This window comes from Branchiostoma lanceolatum, chromosome 7 (assembly GCF_035083965.1).
Source record: "Branchiostoma lanceolatum isolate klBraLanc5 chromosome 7, klBraLanc5.hap2, whole genome shotgun sequence".
NCBI classification, from domain to species: Eukaryota; Metazoa; Chordata; class Leptocardii; order Amphioxiformes; family Branchiostomatidae; genus Branchiostoma; species Branchiostoma lanceolatum.
The window spans coordinates 19495656-19514881 of NC_089728.1; the positions used below are offsets into that span (position 1 = coordinate 19495656).

Genomic DNA, 19226 nt, shown 5'->3' on the forward strand with positions numbered 1-19226 from the left:
TTGTATGAGGTCACTGGCCTTCTTTTATTCACTGACGACAAACGAAATGTTTGAGATGATGGAATGGTGTACCAACTTATTTAATTCTTAGAATGTATTGTTGCACTTTTCGATGTTTTGTACTCAAACGGAGTTATGAAAAAACATACAGATAAAGGAGATTATTTATTCCTATTGTTTTCGATCTGTTTGTGCAATTTTTTATCGTTTGCCCTTCTTGATTTTTTCTTAAGTAAAAAGGAAACTCGTCAGTCATCAAGGAAAAAAGTCAAAAGACATCTCGTGTTTTTGATAGCAATATATATTTCATAAATATAGCAGCATTGTTAGTTATAATTTCTAAAGGGTATACACATAAACGTTAGATTTATCGACTATGAAATTTCATTTCATGATCAGACACCTATCAACCATCCTGCATCAACACACACATACACTACACAAGATAAATACTTACAATACTTACAAGCATCATTTATAATGAATGACACTTAAATCTAACAATGCTGACAAACAATCTAATGCAATCTAAATATCACCAGTCTCTATCTTTATACACGAACAAATGCAGCAATTGGGAAATTATATATACATGTAGGAGAATGGTTTGAACATAAATACATGTTGTATCATATTTCTGTGAAAAATCCTGACTATGTTTTCACTGCTAACATCATGGCATTTATGGAATCAATATGTGCTAGTATGATAAAAAGCTTGAAAACTATGTAAAGAAACAGTAACATTACAAGGAAAACTGACCCATGATGACATATGTTAAAGTTTGAAATATGTAGGCCAACATTTAATGGGGCCAGCACTGCTTTACACTTTGACAAGATGACCATTGCCATGTGACTACTCTGCATGTTTTTCCAAACAATGTTTTATCATATACAACATGTACATATCAGGGCTTAAAATACTTCTTGTATATGTGGCCGGAATAGGGCAATTAAATTAGAGTTATTTAAGTACAATGTGTTTCGGACATATTCTAAAATGCATCAGCATGATTATGATAACAGGGTAATATTTCCTGCTGTATAGTGCAAATAGACAGAAACAGACATTCGAATTTGCTACACATTCTACTAAAGCTATGAAGACCTTTGTGGCCCTTAGTCTGACAGCCAGATACAAAAAATGACCCCCCCCCCCCAATAAAACTGACATTGAATTACACGAAAGTAAAATTATATGGGCTGACAAAACATTGAACACCTATGGTACATCACATCATTAACTTAAGTGTTATACTGTATGTTGTGGAGCTGCTTGTGTGTGTCCTCTCCCTATACCCATCTACATCCACTGCTGTCATACACTGACAAGGCTGTCAGTGTCTGCATGTTGGACTTCTTGGTGTGAGTTTGGAGTCCTGGTAATGAGCCAGTTCCTAAATAAGAAAAAAAGACCATATGATTAACATAAATTCACATGAAAAATCTCAAATAAACATATATATTTGTATATATAGTATGAAGAACTAAATATCAAGTCACACTGGTAACTGGGACATGCATGCCTTATTCCGTCAGATTATCACAAAAGCTAAACAACAAACACGACGGCCTGCCTCATCCGACCGTATGAGTTCCGTTTGGACCTCAGGCAGATATCAATGTGTGCCGTATCAATATTTTTCGTCGAAGAAAAATTCCTTCCACGGGTCTGTGTATATTTCTTACAACTTCTGAAATGTTTTTAGCGAGACTGTCCCATTTTTGAAGTTAGGAGTTATACTCCAAAGTTATGAGGGTTAAGATGGTTCTCAGTATGTGTACTGTGTGATTGAGAGGGCAAAAAATTCTGTTCCCAAAGTATTTCTTCTTGAAAAGAGCCACCATTTTGAATTTCAGCCTCTCGTGGCAGTTTTCCTTAATGATGCTTTGGAGTGTGGCTCTTTAGGGAAGATTAAGCACACATGTGTTAAGATAATTATCAGATATAACATTACAGGTACTGTGTATATGAAAGAGCAAAAAAAAATCATTCCAAAAGCCTTTTTCTGTGAAAAGAGACACCATTTTCAATTTCAGCCTCTCGTGACAGTTTTCTATAATGATGCTTTGGGGCCAAATTGGGGGTGAGCTCTTTGGGATGATTAAGCACATTTGTGCTAAGATAGTTATCATATATAATAGTACAGGTACTGTGTAAATGAAAAAGAAAGAAAATTCCATTCCAAAAGCCTTTCTCCTTCAAAAGAGCCACCATTTTCAAATTCAGCCTCTCGTGACAGTTTTCCATAATGATGCTTTGGGGGCGTGTCGCTTTGGCTTAATTAAGCAAACTAGTGTTAAGATAGTTTTCAGATATGACAGTATGAGTACTGTCTAGATCAGAGAGCCCAAAAGCTCCATTCCAAAAGTCTTTCACCTTGAAAAGAGACACCATTTTCAATTTCAGCCTCTCGTGGCAGTTTTCCATAATGATGCTTTGGGGGCGTGTCTCTTTAAGATAATTAAACACACTTGTGTTAAGATACTTATCAGATATGACAGTACGGGTACTGCGTAGATGAGAGAGCCAAAAAATTTCCTTCCAAGAGCCTTTCTCCTTGAAAAGAGACACCATTTTCAATTTTCAGCCTCTCGTGGCAGTTTTCTATAATGATGCTTTGGGGGCGTGTCTCTTTGGCTTAATTAAGCACACTGGTGTTAAAATAGTTTTCAGATATGACAGTATGAGTACTGTGTAGATGAGAGAGCCAAAAAGTTCCATTCCAAAAGCCTTTCTCCTTCAAAAGAGACACCATTTTTTATTTCAGCCTCTCGTGGCAGTTTTCCATGATGATGCTTCAGGGGCGTGTCTCTTTGGGTTAATTAAGCACACTGGTGTAAATATAGTAATAAGATATGACAGTACGGGCACTGTGTAGATGAGAGAGCCAAAAAGTTCCATTCCAAAAGCCTTTCTCCTTCAAAAGAGACACCATTTTAAATTTCAGCCTCTCGTGGCAGTCTCCTATAATGATGCTTGGGGGCATGTCTCTTTAGGATAATTAAGCACACAAGTGTTAAGATACTGATCAGATATGACAGTACGGGTACTGCGTAGATGAGAGAGTCAAAAGGTTCCATTCCAAAAGCCTTTCTCCATCAAAAGAGACACCATTTTCCAATTCAGCCCCTCTTGACAGTTTTCCTTAAGGATGCTTTGGGGGCGTGTCTCTTTGGCCTAATTAAGCACTCTGGTTTTAAGATAGTTATCGGATATGACAGTACGGGTACTGTGTAGATGAGAGAGTCAAAAAGTTCCATTCCAAAAGCCTTTCTCCATCAAAAGAGACACCATTTTCCATTTCAGCCCCTCGTGACAGTTTTCCTTAATGATGCTTGGGGGCGTGTCTCTTTGGCTTAATTAAGCACACTGGTTCTAAGATAGTTATCAGATATGACAGTACGGGTACTGTGTAGATGAAAGAGCCAAAAAATTCCATTCCAAAAGCCTTTCTCCTTTAAAAGAGACACCATTTTAAATTTCAGCCCCTCGTGACAGTAATCCTTAATGATGCTTTGGGGGCGTGTCTCTTTGGCTTAATTAAGCACTCTGGTTTTAGGATAGTTATCAGATATGACAGTACGGGTACTGTGTAGATGAGAGAGCCAAAAAATTCCATTCCAAAAGCCTTTCTCCTTTAAAAGAGACACCATTTTCCATTTCAGCCCCTCGTGACAGTAATCCTTAATGATGCTTGGGGGCGTGTCTCTTTGGCTTAATTAAGCACTCTGGTTCTAAGATAGTTATCAGATATGACAGTACGGGTACTGTGTAGATGAGAGAGCCAAAAAATTCCATTCCAAAAGCCTTTCTCCTTTAAAAGAGACACCATTTTAAATTTCAGCCCCTCGTGACAGTAATCCTTAATGATGCTTTGGGGGCGTGTCTCTTTGGCTTAATTAAGCACTCTGGTTTTAGGATAGTTATCAGATATGACAGTACGGGTACTGTGTAGATGAGAGAGCCAAAAAATTCCATTCCAAAAGCCTTTCTCCTTCAAAAGAGACACCATTTTCCATTTCAGCCCCTCGTGACAGTAATCCTTAATGATGCTTGGGGGCGTGTCTCTTTGGCTTAATTAAGCACTCTGGTTCTAAGATAGTTATCAGATATGACAGTACGGGTACTGTGTAGATGAGAGAGCCAAAAAATTCCATTCCAAATGCCTTTCTCCCTCAAAAGAGACACCATTTTCCATTTCAGCCTCTCGTGGCAGTTTTCCTTAATGATGCTTTGGGGGCGTGTCTCTTTGGCTTAATTAAGCACTCTGGTTTTAGGATAGTTATCAGATATGACAGTACGGGTACTGTGTAGATGAGAGAGCCAAAAAATTCCATTCCAAAAGCCTTTCTCCTTCAAAAGAGACACCATTTTCCATTTCAGCCCCTCGTGACAGTAATCCTTAATGATGCTTGGGGGCGTGTCTCTTTGGCTTAATTAAGCACTCTGGTTCTAAGAAAGTTATCAGATATGACAGTACGGGTACTGTGTAGATGAGAGAGCCAAAAAATTCCATTCCAAATGCCTTTCTCCCTCAAAAGAGACACCATTTTCCATTTCAGCCTCTCGTGGCAGTTTTCCTTAATGATGCTTTGGGGGCGTGTCTCTTTGGCTTAATTAAGCACTCTGGTTTTAGGATAGTTATCAGATATGACAGTACGGGTACTGTGTAGATGAAAGAGCCAAAAAATTCCATTCCAAAAGCCTTTCTCCTTCAAAAGAGACACCATTTTAAATTTCAGCCCCTCGTGACAGTAATCCTTAATGATGCTTGGGGGCGTGTCTCTTTGGCTTAATTAAGCACTCTGGTTCTAAGATAGTTATCAGATATGACAGTACGGGTACTGTGTAGATGAGAGAGCCAAAAAGTTCCATTCCAAAAGCCTTTCTCCTTCAAAAGAGACACCATTTTCCATTTCAGCCCCTCGTGACAGTTTTCCTTAATGATGCTTTGGGGGCGTGTCTCTTTGGCTTAATTAAGCACACTGGTTCTAAGATAGTTATCAGATATGACAGTACGGGTACTGTGTAGATGAGAGAGCCAAAAATTCCATTCCAAAAGCCTTTCTCCATCAAAAGAGACACCATTTTCCATTTCAGCCCCTCGTGACAGTTTTCCTTAATGATGCTTGGGGGCGTGTCTCTTTGGCTTAATTAAGCACACTGGTTCTAAGATAGTTATCAGATATGACAGTACGGGTACTGTGTAGATGAAAGAGCCAAAAAATTCCATTCCAAAAGCCTTTCTCCTTTAAAAGAGACACCATTTTAAATTTCAGCCCCTCGTGACAGTAATCCTTAATGATGCTTTGGGGGCGTGTCTCTTTGGCTTAATTAAGCACTCTGGTTTTAGGATAGTTATCAGATATGACAGTACGGGTACTGTGTAGATGAGAGAGCCAAAAAATTCCATTCCAAATGCCTTTCTCCCTCAAAAGAGACACCATTTTCCATTTCAGCCTCTCGTGGCAGTTTTCCTTAATGATGCTTTGGGGGCGTGTCTCTTTGGCTTAATTAAGCACTCTGGTTTTAAGATAGTTATCAGATATGACAGTACGGGTACTGTGTAGATGAAAGAGCCAAAAAATTCCATTCCAAAAGCCTTTCTCCTTCAAAAGAGACACCATTTTAAATTTCAGCCCCTCGCGACAGTAATCCTTAATGATGCTTTGGGGGCGTGTCTCTTTGGCCTAATTAAGCACACTGGTTCTAAGATAGTTATTAGATATGACAGTACGGGTACTGTGTAGATGAAAGAGCCAAAAAATTCCATTCCAAAAGCCTTTCTCCTTCAAAAGAGACACCATTTTAAATTTCAGCCCCTCGTGACAGTAATCCTTAATGATGCTTGGGGGCGTGTCTCTTTGGCTTAATTAAGCACTCTGGTTCTAAGATAGTTATCAGATATGACAGTACGGGTACTGTGTAGATGAGAGAGCCAAAAAGTTCCATTCCAAAAGCCTTTCTCCTTCAAAAGAGACACCATTTTCCATTTCAGCCCCTCGTGACAGTTTTCCTTAATGATGCTTTGGGGGCGTGTCTCTTTGGCTTAATTAAGCACACTGGTTCTAAGATAGTTATCAGATATGACAGTACGGGTACTGTGTAGATGAAAGAGCCAAAAAATTCCATTCCAAAAGCCTTTCTCCTTTAAAAGAGACACCATTTTCCATTTCAGCCCCTCGTGACAGTAATCCTTAATGATGCTTTGGGGGCGTGTCTCTTTGGCTTAATTAAGCACTCTGGTTTTAGGATAGTTATCAGATATGACAGTACGGGTACTGTGTAGATGAGAGAGCCAAAAAATTCCATTCCAAAAGCCTTTCTCCTTTAAAAGAGACACCATTTTCCATTTCAGCCCCTCGTGACAGTTTTCCTTAATGATGCTTGGGGGCGTGTCTCTTTGGCTTAATTAAGCACACTGGTTCTAAGATAGTTATCAGATATGACAGTACGGGTACTGTGTAGATGAAAGAGCCAAAAAATTCCATTCCAAAAGCCTTTCTCCTTTAAAAGAGACACCATTTTAAATTTCAGCCCCTCGTGACAGTAATCCTTAATGATGCTTTGGGGGCGTGTCTCTTTGGCTTAATTAAGCACTCTGGTTTTAGGATAGTTATCAGATATGACAGTACGGGTACTGTGTAGATGAGAGAGCCAAAAAATTCCATTCCAAAAGCCTTTCTCCTTTAAAAGAGACACCATTTTCCATTTCAGCCCCTCGTGACAGTAATCCTTAATGATGCTTGGGGGCGTGTCTCTTTGGCTTAATTAAGCACTCTGGTTCTAAGATAGTTATCAGATATGACAGTACGGGTACTGTGTAGATGAGAGAGCCAAAAAATTCCATTCCAAAAGCCTTTCTCCTTTAAAAGAGACACCATTTTAAATTTCAGCCCCTCGTGACAGTAATCCTTAATGATGCTTTGGGGGCGTGTCTCTTTGGCTTAATTAAGCACTCTGGTTTTAGGATAGTTATCAGATATGACAGTACGGGTACTGTGTAGATGAGAGAGCCAAAAAATTCCATTCCAAAAGCCTTTCTCCTTCAAAAGAGACACCATTTTCCATTTCAGCCCCTCGTGACAGTAATCCTTAATGATGCTTGGGGGCGTGTCTCTTTGGCTTAATTAAGCACTCTGGTTCTAAGATAGTTATCAGATATGACAGTACGGGTACTGTGTAGATGAGAGAGCCAAAAAATTCCATTCCAAATGCCTTTCTCCCTCAAAAGAGACACCATTTTCCATTTCAGCCTCTCGTGGCAGTTTTCCTTAATGATGCTTTGGGGGCGTGTCTCTTTGGCTTAATTAAGCACTCTGGTTTTAAGATAGTTATCAGATATGACAGTACGGGTACTGTGTAGATGAAAGAGCCAAAAAATTCCATTCCAAAAGCCTTTCTCCTTCAAAAGAGACACCATTTTAAATTTCAGCCCCTCGCGACAGTAATCCTTAATGATGCTTTGGGGGCGTGTCTCTTTGGCCTAATTAAGCACACTGGTTCTAAGATAGTTATTAGATATGACAGTACGGGTACTGTGTAGATGAAAGAGCCAAAAAATTCCATTCCAAAAGCCTTTCTCCTTTAAAAGAGACACCATTTTAAATTTCAGCCCCTCGTGACAGTAATCCTTAATGATGCTTTGGGGGCGTGTCTCTTTGGCTTAATTAAGCACTCTGGTTTTAGGATAGTTATCAGATATGACAGTACGGGTACTGTGTAGATGAGAGAGCCAAAAAATTCCATTCCAAAAGCCTTTCTCCTTTAAAAGAGACACCATTTTCCATTTCAGCCCCTCGTGACAGTAATCCTTAATGATGCTTGGGGGCGTGTCTCTTTGGCTTAATTAAGCACTCTGGTTCTAAGATAGTTATCAGATATGACAGTACGGGTACTGTGTAGATGAGAGAGCCAAAAAATTCCATTCCAAAAGCCTTTCTCCTTTAAAAGAGACACCATTTTAAATTTCAGCCCCTCGTGACAGTAATCCTTAATGATGCTTTGGGGGCGTGTCTCTTTGGCTTAATTAAGCACTCTGGTTTTAGGATAGTTATCAGATATGACAGTACGGGTACTGTGTAGATGAGAGAGCCAAAAAATTCCATTCCAAAAGCCTTTCTCCTTCAAAAGAGACACCATTTTCCATTTCAGCCCCTCGTGACAGTAATCCTTAATGATGCTTGGGGGCGTGTCTCTTTGGCTTAATTAAGCACTCTGGTTCTAAGATAGTTATCAGATATGACAGTACGGGTACTGTGTAGATGAGAGAGCCAAAAAATTCCATTCCAAATGCCTTTCTCCCTCAAAAGAGACACCATTTTCCATTTCAGCCTCTCGTGGCAGTCTCTTTGGCTTAATTAATTATAAGCACACTGGTGTTAAGATAGTTATCAGATATGACAGTATGAGTACTGTGTAGATGAGAGAGCCAAGAATTTCCATTCCAAATGCCTAACTCAAAAGAGACACCATTTTCCATTTCATCCACTCGTGGAAGTCTTTTATAATGATGGTTTAGAGCGTGTCTCTTTGGGGTAATCAAGCACACAGGTGGTAAGATAATTATCAGATATGACAGTAGGAGCACTGTGTAGATCAGAGAGCCACAAACTTCCATTCTAAAAACCTTTCTCCTTCAAAAGAGACACCATTTTCCACTTCAGCCTCTCGTGGCAGTTTTCTATAATGATGCTTGGGTGCGTTTCTCTTTGGCTCAATTAAGCACTCTGGTGTTAAGATAGTTATCACATATAACAGTACGCAAATTTCAATTCCGAAAGTCTTTCTCCTTGAAAAGAGACAGCATTTTCAATTTCAGCCCCTCGTGGCAGTTTTCCAGATACAGACAATCATCTTACCTGGGAGTATGTGGCTCTTTGGGACAATTATCTTTCATTTAGCATGATTGTTTAGAAAATTTGGAGCTTATAGTTACTTTATACAGCTTGTGTAACGGTCAGAAGCAGGTCTGAATCAAAAAGGAATTTGAATAGGTTTTATAACTATCACATGAGTTATAATATGACTAAATAATGTGTAGCATAGTTATGTCTGTATAGATGGAAAAGATCAAAATCACGAAAAGTCAGGTTGGAATGTTTGTTTGCTAGACAGGTTTATCCAAACATCTGTTTGTTATTGTTGCAAAGATATGCAATAATTTGTCTCATGAATGCAGTGTTTTACAGTAATATGTCATTCCGAACATTTTCCATAAGTTTTTGTCAAATTTCTCCTTTATCAACGTTGTCTTCCTTTGTGTTCCTAACATTTCATCAATTCTATATGGTCTGGTTGACCCAAATGGTATAGAGCTGGCTTTGTGAACCAAATTCGTTATCCTGGCATTGTTTGTTTTCGTGTTTAAATTTGTTGTTTTGTGACTATAATCAAATGTTAATATTCTTACTACAGTCTGCCAATAGTGGAGAAAAATCCTCATTATGACAGGCTACAGCCTTACTCCAACAAAGGGGTGTTGCCCAGTACCCGATCAAGATCAAGATTATCAGGATAAAATATTAACACGTGCGGCGTAGTCCTCGCATAGACCAAGGACATTATATAGTGTCCTTGCATAGACTTATGATTTCTAACGTCGGCTACTGTTACGCATGATCTAAAAAGCTCTAGCGGCACGTTTCATGCTTTTAGACTTCTAAAATATTCTTATTATCGTACCTTGTTAGACGTATGCCAGTTTGTATCTATAGTTGTCGATGCACATGCAGTTGTTGTTGTGAAGTCTGCCATATAGTTTCGCTGCTCCCCATGCCGCCCGATGGTCGCCGCCATCTTGGTTTGACGTCATCATGGAACCGCCGCTGACGGCACCGCCGCTGGCGACATGTCACGAACGACGGTTTTCTATTAGGCTCTGTGGCTCGAGCCTATGCCAGATGTGTGACCGTGGCTCTGAACGTCGGCGCATGCGCATCTGCAGCAGGGAGTGGAGACGCCTACACCGGATATAACTCCTACTCAAGGATCATCGTGGTGGAAATGAACATTACGACCGGAAATGACTAATCAGCTTGACTGTTGCTATTGGTCAGATTGTGTCAAGTGATACTGTGAAACGGCATTTGCTGTAGATTCTAAACCTTTGCCTATAAGCTAGTTCATACTTGCAAGTACGCATGCGCGGCGACAGTAATTGCGGGCAATATGTTAAAGGTGACGGCCCCTAAGGCAGAAACAAATCGGGTCTGGACATTGTCATGTAAATCAAAGAAAATGGTGGAAAGGAGACCTGTTTATCCACAATTCCTGTGAACGCGCATGCCCACTAGTCCAACCAAAGCAGATGTAAGGATGCGGCTCAGTCTCAGTGACAAATCACGTCCTTTTAAAACATATGTTTACGTATTTCCTGAAATGTACCTCCATATCGGGAGATGGAACAGACAAAACATGCATTAGTACAGCTTCTCCTTTTGTACATCTATCTCTGGTGAATACAGAAGTAGAAAAGCAGAAAAGATCACGAAAGATCCACAAAATGAGCCCGACCGTTACGTCTGTTTTTACTGGTATTCCTTCGTAGAATGCTGTGACGGTGTTTTGACGATGCCTGTTTGTTTGTTTGCTTGTTTGCTTGTTTGTTTGTATATTACGTACCCTGCGGTTTTCTGATTGCTGTTGTGTTTTATTGCGTGCCGTTTTTCTTGATTATTGGATCTATTTGACCTATTACTATACAATCGGAATTTATTTGACTTAACAAATATGGAATATGATCCGTGAGGTAAGACTATTATTCAAAAGACAACATAACGCGCAAAACTTACATAGTAAACCTCTCTACTAATGACATTCCTTTGAAATAATATGAATGAGAGTTTTGGTTGTTCAATGGACACTCAACGGTCCCCGCGTCAGGTGAAAGAGAGTGTAAGTGACAAAAGTGTAGAGTGCATATCTGTACATTCTTTACCTCAGGTTTGTATTTGAATGCCTATAGATGTTTTAAACTCGTGGAATAAAAACGTGTTGAATTAAATCATTTTTTTCCACAGCGGGTTACGTTGAATAGCTACTATTATCACTAGTTAAGGATTCTCCCATCCTGTACCGTTAAGTTTATATCAAATCATGATAATACAATAATCATTGTGGTATTCACATCTATCAAACTTGACTTTACATGATACAGAACACCAGATATTATACAATTAACAACGGGCGGAAAGGAATTGGGACTGTCCCCACGTCATATTTTCCATACGTCATCATGTGGCCATACAAATTTAGTCTAAGCCAGCTGTTTGTGTTTGCTTTTACCGACATGTATTTTGAATATACTACCTCAAAGCCCACTCAAGAATCGAACTGGGCTTGTTCGCGGTAATTCTACATTCATTCAGAGTAAGACAGCTATGTTCCGACTACTGCAGCAGCAGTAAACAGTGGACTACTAAGAGAGCATTCTAGAAAATGTAAAGAAGTGATAATATTTTAACTTCAACAAAAGGGGCCTTACGATTGTTCATCGTTGCCATGTAACTTTAACTACCATACAATAGTGCAGTGAATGATATGCTTGCTTGCAATCGATGGTCGGCCGTCCGACTCCACCCTCATATTGATGGTTTCACCTGTTAAACTTTGTACGTACACAGGTCCTAGGTCACCGAAAGATCTTTGGAAACGTAGTAATGATATTATTGTTGCTGTAAAAAGTTCGTGGGTCGTCTTCATTGCGAATATTTTTTTCGAAATTTTAAGCAGAATGTGCATCAAAAAAGTAGACTCTACCAGGCCCCCCCGGTCGCTGGGAAAATAGTAGAAATTAGCCAAATAGAGTCAAATGTTTGAAGGGAGTCGGCTACGGAGATAGGGTCAAGTTGCCAATTTGACCCTATCTCCGTAGCCGACTCCCTTCAAACATTTGACTCTATTTGGCCAATTTCTACTATTTTCCCAGCGACCGGGGGGGACTGGTAGAGTCTAGTTTTTCTGTAATCTGAACATGCACGTGTCCGGTGACTATTGCGAAACTATAATGACGTAACGGGAATCCCCATTCCCATCAGGCTATGGGCGAATGGGACTTTCCGTTACGTCATACTTTCACTTACGTCACTCTGTTGATCAGGGCACAAATGTGGTTCCTATTGACACGTCTGGCTTGAAAGTATTTTAAGTCCGACTACTAAGTTTTGAGATTGTTCACCATAAAGACGACCACCTTTTGATACTGAGGGGAATATCAAGAAATCACGAAAAGTTGTTGATGACCTGCTTAAAGTTCGGCAGGTGAAACCAGATCTGAGTGTACCTGTCGTGACAAACAAAGGGCAGGTAAACAGCTCTATAGTTCAGGTCGTGGTGCCCCCTCAGGTTTTACGTGTGGTGCAAGGTTCAGGTAGACAAATATGGAAACACGTCAGATGTGACACCGTTATTAACGATATAAAGAGCAAAGTAACCCACGCGATAATATGGCAACCAAAGCTGAAAAACATTTCGAGTAGATAAGTGGCAAAAATTAAATCCCTTATGATGTGGAAATGCCTTACGGTACAAGGCCTCAGTCGTTAGAATGATAAAATGTTCGTCTTTAATAACTAACATGCTCTATGACTATGTATATTCCTTAAACTATCTACTAACTAGGCTCCACTGAAACTAAAAACTAAATTGGTTCATATAAAATGTAACTAAAGGTGTTCTCTGAAACGTAACTGACACGTTAGCACCAATTATAAGGGATTTTACTGCTTTGAAATGTTTCAGCGAACATATTAGATTGGAGCAAAAACTTACTAGGTATAACAGGCCTACATTGTATCCTAACATGGCGCTTATTGTGTCACTGAAAAAAACTATGGGGAGGGACCTCCAAATTGACTTTCCAATGCAACACATGGTTAAGCCATTAAAAATAATCACTTTAAAACACAAGTAACCACATTTCAAATCTCAAATCTTTACCACCCCTTCAAAGCTGAATTTGTCAGGTTGCTGTGGGTAAAAAAAAAAGCAGGGGGGCAGCTCCTGCATATTAACGAGCTAAAGCCAGAAGTTTCAGATGAGATCAGGATTTCACCCCCATCCTAATATATCAGTCCAACCATAAGAGAAGGGTTCAGAGGTCAAGCCGAGATCAAAACATGCCAAAGATCACTTATTTTGGCCAGATTTTAGAATACACATTCCTTTGTCCTACCTAGCAGAAAACTGGACCATTCTGAGAAAAATTTGACCAGGAAAAAAATGATTTAAAGACTAAGTAAACGAAATATAGTATGCACCGTGCACTCATCTACGCAACTCATTAGATGTTCCCTCCCCTTAAGCCCATAGAGGAGTAGACTCGTCCGGGGGAAAGGTTGCGAGTGACGTTAGGAAACTATGCCGTCATTGGAAAGTCCCGCCAGGCTAGATATAAAATGCGTTGATGGTCCGTCTAGACATCAGAGTGTAGTTTGGTTCGGCTGTGCACTGTGCTGTACTAACTTGGCGGAAAACTGTGGCTTCTCAGTCGGTCAAACTTGATGAGTTCCAGGTAAGTGGTTTTTTTTCCACTTCGGCTCTAGCTGCCAGTAGAAGATACATACAAATCTAGGCAATGAAATTCTGCTTTTCTATCCATGATGCTACTGTCAATTTTCATATACCCGCTCGTACACCCGACAAATTCCACGTAAATCCCCGATTACACATAGTAGATAGCCTAACATGGCTCGCGATCACCAGCCAACCTAGGTTGGGAGCAGTCTAACCAGTTTAGATCAACAGTAAAATTTGACCCCCCAGAAAATGTCATTAGTGCAAGAATGATCAAAACGGAAAAAAATTCCATGGCAACCTTCTGTAACAATTGAGTTGTATCTTAAGTTAGATTGGAGACCAATATTTCTCAAAACGGCTTTTTTCACGTTTCAAATCATTGATTGCATGGTAATCATTGGATGAAAGAGGGGGAGGGCATAACCTGGAAATGAGCCAAGTTTCAGTCGAAACTCTTTTGTCTGGACGTGTGGACAGACCAAACACGTACTTTGTTAAGGGTGGAGTTGGCGGGGTGGTTTCCATCAGTAGCATTGACGTAATGAGAAAACAAGACTGTTCAGGTGTCGTTATTTATAACATTGAAAAAATATGTTTATAAGGAACACAGAGTGTAACGTCGCCCAGCACCACCCTACCCCCATGAGGGGAGGAACCGGCTAATGAGTTGCGCAGTAGAGTGCACAGTGCATATTCTATTTTGTTTACTTATTTTTGAAATAATTTTTTTCCTGGTCAAATTTTACTCAGAATGGTCCAGTTTTCTGCTAGGGAGGACAGAAGAATATGTATTTTAAAAGTTTGGCCAAAATAGGTGGCCTTTGGCATATTTTGACATCGGATTGACCTCTGAACCCTTCTCTTCTGGATAGACTGATATATAAGGATGGGGGTGAAATCCTGGTCTCATCTGAAACTTCTGTCTTTAGCTCGTTAATATGCAGGAGTTGACCTCCTCCTTTTTTTACCTAAAGAAACCTTACAAATCCAGCTTTGCAGGGGTGGTAAAGATTTGAGGTTTGAGTTTCTAAGTGATTGTTTTTGATGGCTTAACTATCTGTTGCATTGGAAAGTCCCTTCGGGTGCTCCCTCCCCATGACTCGCAAGCGATAGCTCCATCTTTATCCAACTATTTCCGTTGTCGAGGAGGAGGGGGGGGGGCAAAAAGTGACTATATATAGACATTAGTTTTGTCGACGACCAAGTCATATGACGCATTCTTTTGCAGCTAACCTATGCCCATGGACGATGCAAGGGGCTTTAGCTACAGCGGGGGGCGTGGCCGTGGCCGTTGCCGTGGACGAGGTGAATTTGGTAGGAGGGGTGGTCAGCGTGGTGGATGGAGGGACAGGGAAGGTTACAAAGCAAGGTGAGTTAAGCAGTTTGCAAACAATTCGAAATATTGTGCTCGTAGGAGACATAAAACATGGCAAGACGTATACTATTTCATTTCAGTTTGGGTCGCTCTTCTCCAGCTAATGTCTAAAGACCAACCAAAATCACAATACGTTGGCCAAACTAAAATAGACTTTCCTAACATTTTGTGTGGTGCTAGAAACGTGGCCCGGACTGAAAACAGGGGTGGAAGTTTAAGGTCTGGGGTCACCGGATTTAACAGATATTTCATTGATTTTAAGATATGCTGTTACTCAAATGCCAACGAACATTTTTCAAAATGGCGGATTTTTACCTAGTGAAGCCTTGTCCTCGTCCAAAATAGACCATCTTCGAACTTCTGTAACTCCCATGATTTAACAGATATTCTATTGATTTTAAGATATAATGTTATTTACATTGTAAGGATTGATTAGAAAAAACATTTAAAGTTTTGCTCAAAATGTTTTGTGGTATGGTGCAGCAGATGTTTAAAGGTGACTTGTTTTCGTTATTGATTGGAAAAAACCTCCCTTTAATTTTCATCACTATTAGTTTGTATGTTAACAAAGGAATGCGAGTGCTCCTCTCAACTTATTTAGAGACATGCTGTTGCTCCAGTCGCGGTTGGTGTGTGCCTGGTTTAATTTTAAGTAGATACATCAAACGTTACTCTTGGGCTGAAAAGTCTTCTATCTCAGATTTTCAAATTTAGGTGAGCTTGGATATAAGGACATGTGGTTGTCACGTAATAACGTATTATAGACAGTATGGCCATATTGATCAGCATTGGTCGAATGGACGTATTTTGCGTTGGAAATCAGAAATAATTTTTTTTTACAAATAGACGGAAACAATTCAGTACAAACTACACATAAGAGGAAGCTTGTACTATAAAATCACCCATTAAATTTGGCTAACGTGAACTACCAGGGTCAGTCTGCTACTTACTGTCGTGGTCTCCACTGGCTAAAACAGTGACTAACGCAGATTCCTCCTATAGATACATGTACTGTTGTGATGTTATGTAAGGAATTGAAGCTGTATCTAAAGAAGTTTGCTTCACCTAACCCCGAATATAAAGTAATGAAAACCCTGGTAGGTCATGCTCTTACTAGTAATGTGAGACATGGCTGGAAGTTACATGCACAGTTCTACATGTACATAGCCCCTATCTATACTGCTTTCTTTTTAGACTGCTAAGTTGATACCATATTACAAGCCACATTTCTAGAAACACTAAAAACTATCAAAGTTTATTCTACTATAAGGAAGAAATTTTCAAAATATAGATACATAGATACAATTAGACACCTTAATACTTAGATTTCAAAGTTGAAATTTGAGCACAAAGTTGGTTTTTCAAATAGTGCAGATGGTATAAGCCTTGATTATGTAACTTTGTTACATCTATCTTAGCAATTCAGCTTGGTTTAACAATATTTCCCTGAAAACAAGTAGTGAAAAATATTTGAATTTTGACCAGTACTATCTGCAAATCAGCTCCAGCTATTGTTTTTCAGCTTAAAGACAGTCTGGGATTTTTAATGAGTTTATGTAGTTATGGGGGCCAATTCACCCCTCAAACTGCTGGGAAGGCCACAGTGGGAAGTACTTCCTTATTGCGTTACCCATGGTAAGGTCGGCTTGTCTTTTAAGAGTACTAGTGTCAAAGCACAACATCATTGGCTATTCAAAAGCAGGCTAAGATAATTTCTTGAATTCAATGAAAAATAAAAACTTGCCCCATTTCATAAATCGTACATTTCAACAAAATCACATTGAACACAACATAGTACAGGCATGTCGCAGTGGGTCTGCGGGTGTCTTAAAATACTACTCGGTGCTATGTTTGGTTCTGTTTTTTTTTCTCTCCAAGTACCTTTGTACAAGGCAATAATTTAGGCAATATTGTATGACGTCATGATGAAGTAAAAAATAAAGGACCATGCCCCAATTTTTTACAAAAGTGGTTCTCCCTCCCTAATGACTCATTGTACAAAGCTAATATTTTGATGAATGATGCATAATAGTGATTTAGTTCAATGTACAGCAGCTTTTTAATATGTCTTTTGGAGTTGATTTTTGCTGAATTTTTTCAAGATTTTTAGCTGCCTTTCAAAGCTTCGGGATACATTTGCCTTCCGTTGGATCATGGCGAGTTCAGGTGGTAAACCTCGCAACAGCGTTATTCTTGGTTGGTTATAGTCTTAAGTTCCTTAGAAATCATGTTGTTGGGGTATTGACGACCAAATTGGCATTTGGTGGTCGTAAAAAAGACCCAGAACAGCCACTTCCCTTGTTTGGGACTCACCCGGGCACTTCCGGTAAAATGCGGGTCAATGACCTCTGCAAACATTCATCTGACACCAAGAGAAGCGTTCACAGCCAGGGGAGGGAAGCCAGTGGCTGAAATGTGGGCACAATTGAAACAATAGTTTAGTCTAGGTGCCACCGTGGTCCGTCCTATTTAGGACCCAAACTTCTTTTTCTAGATATGGTGTATACAAAGGTTTAACAACACTAACAAATCAACCAAATTAATTTGCCCAAGAAGGAGTTATTGTTTCCTAGAAATGGCCCAAAAAAGGATTTTTATCAATTTTGGAAATTCGCGAAACAAGTCATTTGCTACAAAAAGCATTTTGAGCAAAACTTTATCTCATTTCGTTTATAAATGTATGGGTACTAACATCAAAATAGAATCAAAGGTAAATATCTGTTGAATTATGGGAGTTACAGAAGTCCAAAGATGTTCTATTTACATGTATAATGCCGTCACGAGGTGAAAATCCACCATCATGAAAAATGGCCGTTGCCATGGCCGTGACCCCTGACCTTAAACTTTGCCCTTTTTGTAAGTTTGGGCAAAGGTCCTACCACCACACAAAATTTGAAGACAATCGATTTTTGTCTCATTAAGCGCCGTTGATGTCGAAAATTGACTACTTTTGAAAATTGATATAAGTTTGTATGTGTTCTTTAGGTATGAACACGCATATTCAAACTCCGACAGACGGGCGGATCGAGTAGTCCGGCCTATGGACTACTATAGGCTACGGGCATTGTGTGAGAAAGACCCTCAAGAGGTAAGGGGAAAGTAACCTCCAAGTATATATATGGTTCCGGCTAATAGTCATCATTGTTTTGGCGACACCGCAGAGACAAAGCTTTATAGCTTCGGCCTTCTTTTGTGACAGTTGCAGATTTGCCTATATTCCTTGTTTTCTGTGGGCGCGGCCATGTTTTCTTGCGAGTGCCATTTTGTGTGTTTGTTTACTGGCGCCATCTTGTTTCCCAACATGCTAAGGCAGAAGTGCATGATGAGAAGGGTTGTCACTATTTTGATGGGAAGGTTCGACCCCTAGTTTACAAACATATTCCCTGTAGAATTCTTGTATCTTGTTCTGGACATGCTATGGTGATGTTTTTTGGGGGGACAGACAATATATACACATCATTCTATGTCGTCTGTACCAGGTTCTACTGACAATAGTAGCCGGTAATAGTGGGTGTAAGGAACTGTTGGATGAGACCACCTTCAAAAACAACCTTGTGGCCTTACTACTCCGTGTTCTCACACGAGCATGTGACTGTTCGTCATCTCCTGGTAAGTGACAATAACTTCGTATATATATGTCGACGTAACCACCAATCACTACCGTAGTTGCTGACGTCTATGTCGCAAATACAGTACCGAATGGCCACATAAAGATCCGTAAAAGCGGTGTAACGTATACAGCTATCCTGGATGATTTCACTGAACATACTATACCAATAGCAGTTATAGCACACTTACTAAACTTCTAAACATCATTCCTTCGGAGGAACCCTTCTCTTGACAGACTCCAGTTTGTTTGTTTTTCTAAACGATTACGAAAAAAACTTGAATTGAGAATTTGGTACACAAGAATGGTCATTGGTAGCAGTACATAGTCGCTCAGTTTTAATAAAAGTTGATCATTGAAGCCATGAAGAAAACAGTTCCTTGTAACCCAGAAATAACGTTTTGTGTCACAGCGAACACCATGAAGCTGATGGTGATGGTCCGTAACTCCGAGTTCCTGGCCCGGGCTCTCACGACGTACTTCAGCAAAATTCCGGCAGTCAACATCCATCGGCAGGAGTTTAGCGAGCCGATCAAAAATGCACTCCGACTGTTCCGTGAGCTCCTGGAGAGGTCTCCCAGTTCTTCTATTCAGGTGAGATATTCAGTACTTATTGTGATTTCTTTTGTAATCAAATGATATGATTCGTGTAGGTAATTTATTGCAATGGTGTTTATGATATTGGTAATGTTGCGTGCACATGATTTAAAACTTACATGT

The 19226-nt window shown here is 39.8% G+C and overlaps 1 long non-coding RNA gene across 1 annotated transcript; it reads right to left on the reverse strand.

The window, feature by feature from the left end:
- Positions 1 to 283: 283 nt before the first annotated feature.
- On the reverse strand, positions 284 to 9918 carry LOC136438064 (uncharacterized). The gene is made up of 2 exons (XR_010756379.1): positions 9691 to 9918; positions 284 to 1399 (listed from the first exon to the last, which is right to left on the reverse strand). It is a non-coding gene; the product is annotated as an uncharacterized lncRNA (long non-coding RNA).
- Positions 9919 to 19226: the final 9308 nt, after the last annotated feature.